Source organism: Elephantulus edwardii, unplaced genomic scaffold (assembly GCF_000299155.1).
Source record: "Elephantulus edwardii isolate Elephantulus edwardi_28Jun2011 unplaced genomic scaffold, EleEdw1.0 scaffold00187, whole genome shotgun sequence".
Lineage (NCBI taxonomy): Eukaryota > Metazoa > Chordata > Mammalia > Macroscelidea > Macroscelididae > Elephantulus > Elephantulus edwardii.
Genome location: NW_006399937.1, coordinates 5,986,494 through 5,992,790, shown reverse-complemented (window position 1 = coordinate 5,992,790; position 6,297 = coordinate 5,986,494). Strand labels below are relative to the sequence as shown.

The 6,297-nt window shown below is 41.4% G+C and overlaps 1 pseudogene; it reads left to right on the top strand.

Moving 5' to 3' along the window:
* Nucleotides 1–4,718: 4,718 nt before the first annotated feature.
* On the top strand, nucleotides 4,719–5,265 carry LOC102845222 (annotated as a pseudogene).
* The last annotated feature ends 1,032 nt before the right edge of the window (nucleotides 5,266–6,297 follow it).

The window sequence follows — 6,297 nt, the reverse complement described above, 5'->3', positions numbered from 1 at the left end:
TATATTTATTATGTGTATGTAATAATTAAATTAAATAAGCCTACTTGGAAAATTGAACTTCCTAAAACATGTGTGTGATATTATCATTCTGAAATATCTATTTCCCAAAACATCTATATCCTAGAGAAGTTCCAGAGTAAAATAGAACAAAGTAAGTTGATTCCTATTTGATGAATTTATATCACAATAATATATATTACAGGAGGAAGGTAAATGTCTTCATTTGAGTCTTAAACAAACAAACAAATCAGAAGCCATTCTGGCTGGATTTTAGTAAAAAATTGTTTGGTAGCGAATCACCAGATGTTCTTTTTTCCTTTAGATACTGTTGTTTTGTCTCCATACCTTTTAATCTGTGTGCAGAACAGATCATCTGAGATGCTGGGCTGTAAGAGGAGGAATGTGGCATCAGGATTGGTGGAAGAGTCATCAACAACCTGCGTTATGCAGATGACATAGCCCTGCTTGCTGAAACTGAGAAGGACCTGAAGCGCTTGCTGCAGAAGGTCAAGGACTGCAGCCTCCTATATGGATTGAAGCTCAACATCAATAAGATGATTCTCAGTTAACAGTTTTCGTTTATTTGGCTCCACAGTCAACACTCTTGGTAAACAGCAGCCAGGAAATCAAGAGATGAATTACATTGGGAAAGTCATCTGTGAAGGACCTCTCAAGAGTACTGAAGAGCAACAATGTCAGTCAGGCTGGAGACTAAGTGGGCCTGATCCAGGCTATAGTCTTTGCAATTACATGCTGTGCATCTGAGAGTCGGACAGTGACTAGGGATGATAGAAAGAGAATTGATGCCTTTGAGCTGTGGTGCTAGGGAAGAGTTTTTACTATATACCATGGATGCTAGGAGAACAAACAGGTTTGTCCTGGAGAGGGTGAATCCGGAATGCTCGTGGAGTCAAGGATTCTAAAGCTTCGTCTGACATACTTTGGGCATGTTGCGAGGAGGCACTGGTCCTTGGAGAGGGACATCGTATTTGGGATAGTGGAGGGATGGTGCAGGAGAGGAAGACCACCGATGAGATGGATTGATTCTGTGACTGGAGTGGCGAGAAGGAGTGTGTTGGAGACGGCGAGACTGGCACACAATAGAGCAGCATTTAGGACTCTTGTACATAGAGTCACTATGAGTCGCAAGCGACTCGATGGCACATAACAACAACAACAACTGTTGTTATCTAGTGGCCTAGTGGCAAAATGCTATGCTATAATCCCGAAGGCACATGGTTCAAGGTCACCAGCTGCCCTGTAGGAAAAGAATGGACAATCTCCTCCTGTAAGACTAACTGCCTCTGAAAACCCACTGGAGGGTCAGTTATGGGTTGGTTCCAACTCAACAGTACACAACAACAACTGTTGATAAGTTTTTAATAGTCTACCCTTTGTTTGAAAATTAAGAAACACTCAAACTCCATTTGAGTGATGGATAAGTCAAAATAAGATGAAATAGAGAAAAAACTCTGCTACTTGATGATTTCCATATTGCGGAGAAACTGGAATCCTTATTCACTGTTGGTGGGAGTATAAAATGGTGCAAACCATTATGGAAAGCAGTATGGCATTATCTCAAAAAGTTGGAAATAGAAATACCATTTGACCCAGAAATTTTACTACTGGGAATGTTAGATATAAAAAAGAGTGCAAGGGCACGAGAGGAGAAACAAAGAAAGAAATTGGTTCCAAGAAATGAACAGGCCTTTATTGTGCTGAGAGGGACACCAAGTGACCCAGCCCCATGGCATGCAGACAGGATCCAAATGGCCCAAGGGCAGTTTGGGAGGGGGGGTTCCTTTTTAGAGAGGTCCTGGGGAGGACTCAGATGGTATTTCTTGGAATTTGACATGATAATTAAGTTAGGTTTTAGCTTTTTTAACCAAGCTCAGATTCTTATCAGGATCCATTGTCTGGTCTGGTCTTTGATATGACCAGCTTAGGTGTTATCAAGTTTCTCAGGAAGTCAAGCTTAGGGTGGTGGGGCAACTGCCATGTTCTTCCTTCAGGGAATATACCCTAAAGAAACCAGAACTACCACCCAAGCAGATATATGCACACCAGTGTTTATTGGACTTTGTTCACAATAGCAAAGAGTTGTAAACAACCCAAGTGTCCATCAACAAACAAATGGATAGAGAAGCTGTAGAGTATTCACACAATGGAATACTATGCTGCATTGAAAAACAAGGAACTCATGAAATATTATACAAAACGGTGGACCCTGGAGGACATTATGTTGAGTGAAATATTTCAGTCACAAAAGGACAAATACTACATAGTGTCACTGTTGTAAAGCGGGATTAACATCCGGATTGTGGGGAACTTAAGAGGGGATAAATAAATGTACACTGCATTGAAACAGATGAGGGAGATAACTGTTTAGGAGGAATATATGATTAGGTGGTATTGTCATGACAAGAGTCCACAATGAAAGCTGCATAGTGGAGTGGACTGTGGCGGGGGTGTGGAGGAAGTGTATAACAATGAAAGAACTTTTTTTTTCTTTCCAAAGAGAAAATTGAACTGGGGGAGGGATGGGCAGAGAGGAAAGTGAGCAACAACGAATGAATGGAAATCCAAAGTCTCTATAAACTTTCATGAAAATAAATTAAAAAGAAGTAAAAAGAAGATTAGCTAAGTTATACAGAAACAGAAGTAACGGGTGTAGGTGTGTAGGATTGAACAATAACGGCTCAGGATAGGGCAAGGTTCAGAGCTATTTTTCATAGGGTCACTGTGAGTCACAAGTGACTTGATGGCATATAACAAGGACAACAACTAAAATTTGAGTATTACTTGATAGAGTTCTTGCAGTACCCTCTGTGTGCGATGGTAAAATAGAGAGGTATGATAGTTAAAATAGCACATCTCTAAATGTATATCTGGATTTACTAGACAAGGGGTTTTTTTTGGTGTGTGTGTGTGTGTGTGTGTGTGTGTGTGTGTGTGTGTAAGCAGTTCCACTCTGAAAGTTAGGCTCTATTGTTTTAGTGGAGAGTTACTAGAATGTTTTGTTGTTTTTTATTTAAGCCTCTTGTTTAAAGTCAACACCAGCTCCTGGAAGGTCTTTGTATTTAAAAGTCGGTTGGGTCCTCAGGCCTGTGTCCCTGGGGCCTGTTGTTGTTCTGTGCTGTTGAGTCCCTTGGAACTCATAGGACCCTTTGTATAATAGCCTTTAAACCTGCTCTTATCCCTTGCCAATCTTATTGTCTCCTGCACACCTATCCCCATTACCTCAGTGACTGAATCAATCCACCTCATCTAGAGTATTCCTCTCCTGTGCAGTCCCTTCACCTTCCCAAGCATGATGTCCCTCTTCAAGGACTGATTCTACCTTGTAACTTGTCCAAAGTATGTCATACAGAGCTTCAGAATCCTTGCCTCCAAGGAGCAGCCTGGCTTCACCCTCTTTAGGATGAACCTCTTTGTTCTCCTAGCAGTCCATGGTATATCCAATACTCTTCTCCAGCACCAAAGCTCAAAGGCATCAATTCTCCTTCTGTCATCCCTAGTCATTGTCTAGCTCTCTAATGCATAGCAAGTAATTACAAAAAACATGGCCTGTATCAGGTGCACCTTAGGCTCCAGACTGACATCGTTGCTCCTCAATACCTTCAAGAGATCTCTAACAGGAGACTTTCCCAATGCAATTCATCTTTTAATTTCCTTGCTGCTGATACCAAGAGTTTTGGTTGTGGAACCAAGCAAACTGAAGCTCTCAACAATCTCAATCTCTTCATCATCCATCATGATCTTGCCAGTCAGCCAGTGGTGAGAATCTTTGTCTCTTGATGTGGATCTTCAATCCATATTGAAGGCTGCAGTTCTTGACTTTTTGCAGCAATTGCTTCAGGTCCTTCTCAGTTTCAGCAGCAGAGTTGTTTCATCTGCATAACACAGATTGTTGATGACTCTACCCCCAATCCGGACACCACACTTCTCATAGAGCCCAGCCTCCCAGATATTCTCTTGCACATATAGATTGAAAAGATATGGAGATAGGACATGTCCTTCAGGCCTAGTTGTAATTATGATTTAGAAGAACATCCTTTTCAGTGGTGCAACATTGGTCTGTAAATTCGCTGTACTGAGGTATCCTGGAATGGCTGTGAAGCTGAACTCCATGCTACTGGAGGGCTGACTGCCAGAATGGTTACCCTTGGTGGACAGTGTTTGGTGGAGCTTCCAGATTAAAACATGTTTGGATGCAGGAGTGGAAACAACATGCCTCTGGAAACTATATGAACGTTGAGAACCACGATAATTATAGAAAGGCTTCAGGTCTTTTGTTCTTAGGGTTGCCATGCGTCGTGCTTGACTCTACAGCAATAAACAACAAAAACAACGTGTGTGTGTGCATGTATATATAGCTATGTGTGTGTGTGTGTGCACACACACAAATATATTCAGCTCCGAATTGTCTTAAATAAGAGACTATAGTATATAAACACAAAGGCAAAACTTACTATGCTTCTTACTTCTGCCTTAATATCTCCATTAACAACGCTTCCGGTCTTCACAGATCTGTGGTCTTCTGCTTCCGCAGTGTTTGAACGGAACCCGGTGCTTGCCAGCATCTCCCTCACAGGTTATTTCCAGCCAGTCCTCTGCCACCTCCTCACATCAGCACCCCCGGAGGCCCCAAGGTCCTCGCCTGTGCTCCAGCGCCTCGCAACCACCGCCTCGCCACCATCACCACCACCACCACCACCATGACCGCGTTCCCTTCAAAAGTGCACCAGAACTACAACCAGGACTCAAAGGCCGCCATCAACCGCCAGATCAACTGGGAGTTCTAAGCTTCCTATGTCTACCTGTCCATGTCTTACTACTTCAACCGCGATGATGTGGCTTTGAAGAATACTGCCAAATATTTTCTGCACCAGTCCCACGATGAGACAGAACACATGGAGGAACTGAAAACTGCAGAACCAGTGAAGTGGCCGCATCTTCCTTCAGGACATCAAGAAACCAGACTGGGATGACTGGGAGAGCAGGCTGAAAGCAATGGAGTGTGCATGACACTTGGAGAAGAGTGTGAATCAGTCCTTACTGGCACTGCACAAACTGGCCACTGACAAGAACAACCCTCATTTGTGTGACTTCAATGAGACACATTACCTGGATGAGCAGGTGAAATCCATCAAACAACTGGGTGACTACATAACCAACTTGTACAAGATGGTCACCGCAGACTCGGGTCTGGCAGAGTACCTCTTTGACAAGCACACCCTGAGAGAAGGTGATGGCGAGAGCTGAGCGAAGCTTTAGCCCGGCTTCCCACAGCCACAGGGGTGACTCCGTGGTCACCACCAAGCCAACTTCATGTCTTGTTTATATTAGCTTTTCTATAAATTGTACCAAAATACCCACTTAAATTCTTTCATTTTTGCGATTCCTTAAGATAATATCATTCGGTACCCAGCTGTTCTACTGGAGATCTTAGTGGACCAGAAGTCTGTCTAAGTGATCTTGGCCAAATTCTTTAATCACCTTGGTGCCTGCTTCAATCACATTTAATAAAATGAAAGTTACATGGGATAAAAAAAAAACAAAAAAAATAAAACAAAACAAGCAAACAAAACCCAAACAACCCCATACAGCTGTCCCATTGTCTCATAACTTAGTTCTTCACAACATGGGATAGCTTTGACTATTTGTAAAATGTTCACTATGCTGAAAAGAAATATCTTCCTTCTACATAGTCATCTTCTTCCTATAATATAAGTATCTTTGGAAAAAAAAATGTTTTCTATCATAGACTTAAACATATGTGAAATTTATAAACTTGTCTTGAATTTTTTCTCTTGCTACTACCAACTTTTCAGTTGATGTTTCAAGTCTTCTTACCACGATGCTTTACTTCATATGGAAGTCTGTTAGTTTGTGCAGATGACTGGAAAAAAAAAGTGTTCTAAATTAAGTGTAATTCTGTTGATACTTGTTGGTATAAAATGAGACAAACTAGAACATGCTTATATAAATATTGATAAATATTTTTTCACCCAGAAATTCACTGCAAGCTATTTGCTCTTTAGTGGTCTAGAAAATATTTTATCAGGCTCCCACTCCATGAATTTTTGGAAAGCTTCATGCTCTTCAAAAGAATTCTGAAAAATTCTAAATTCTTCTGTTTTCACAGGCACTGCTGACTCTGAATATCAGCTCACTACCATTTGTTTAACTAGATGGTCATCTTGATTTTCCACGTCAAGGATGCTTTAGGTAGAATATTAAATTATCCAGGAAGTATTAAAAGAAGATGGAAGGAATATACTGAGTCATTGTATC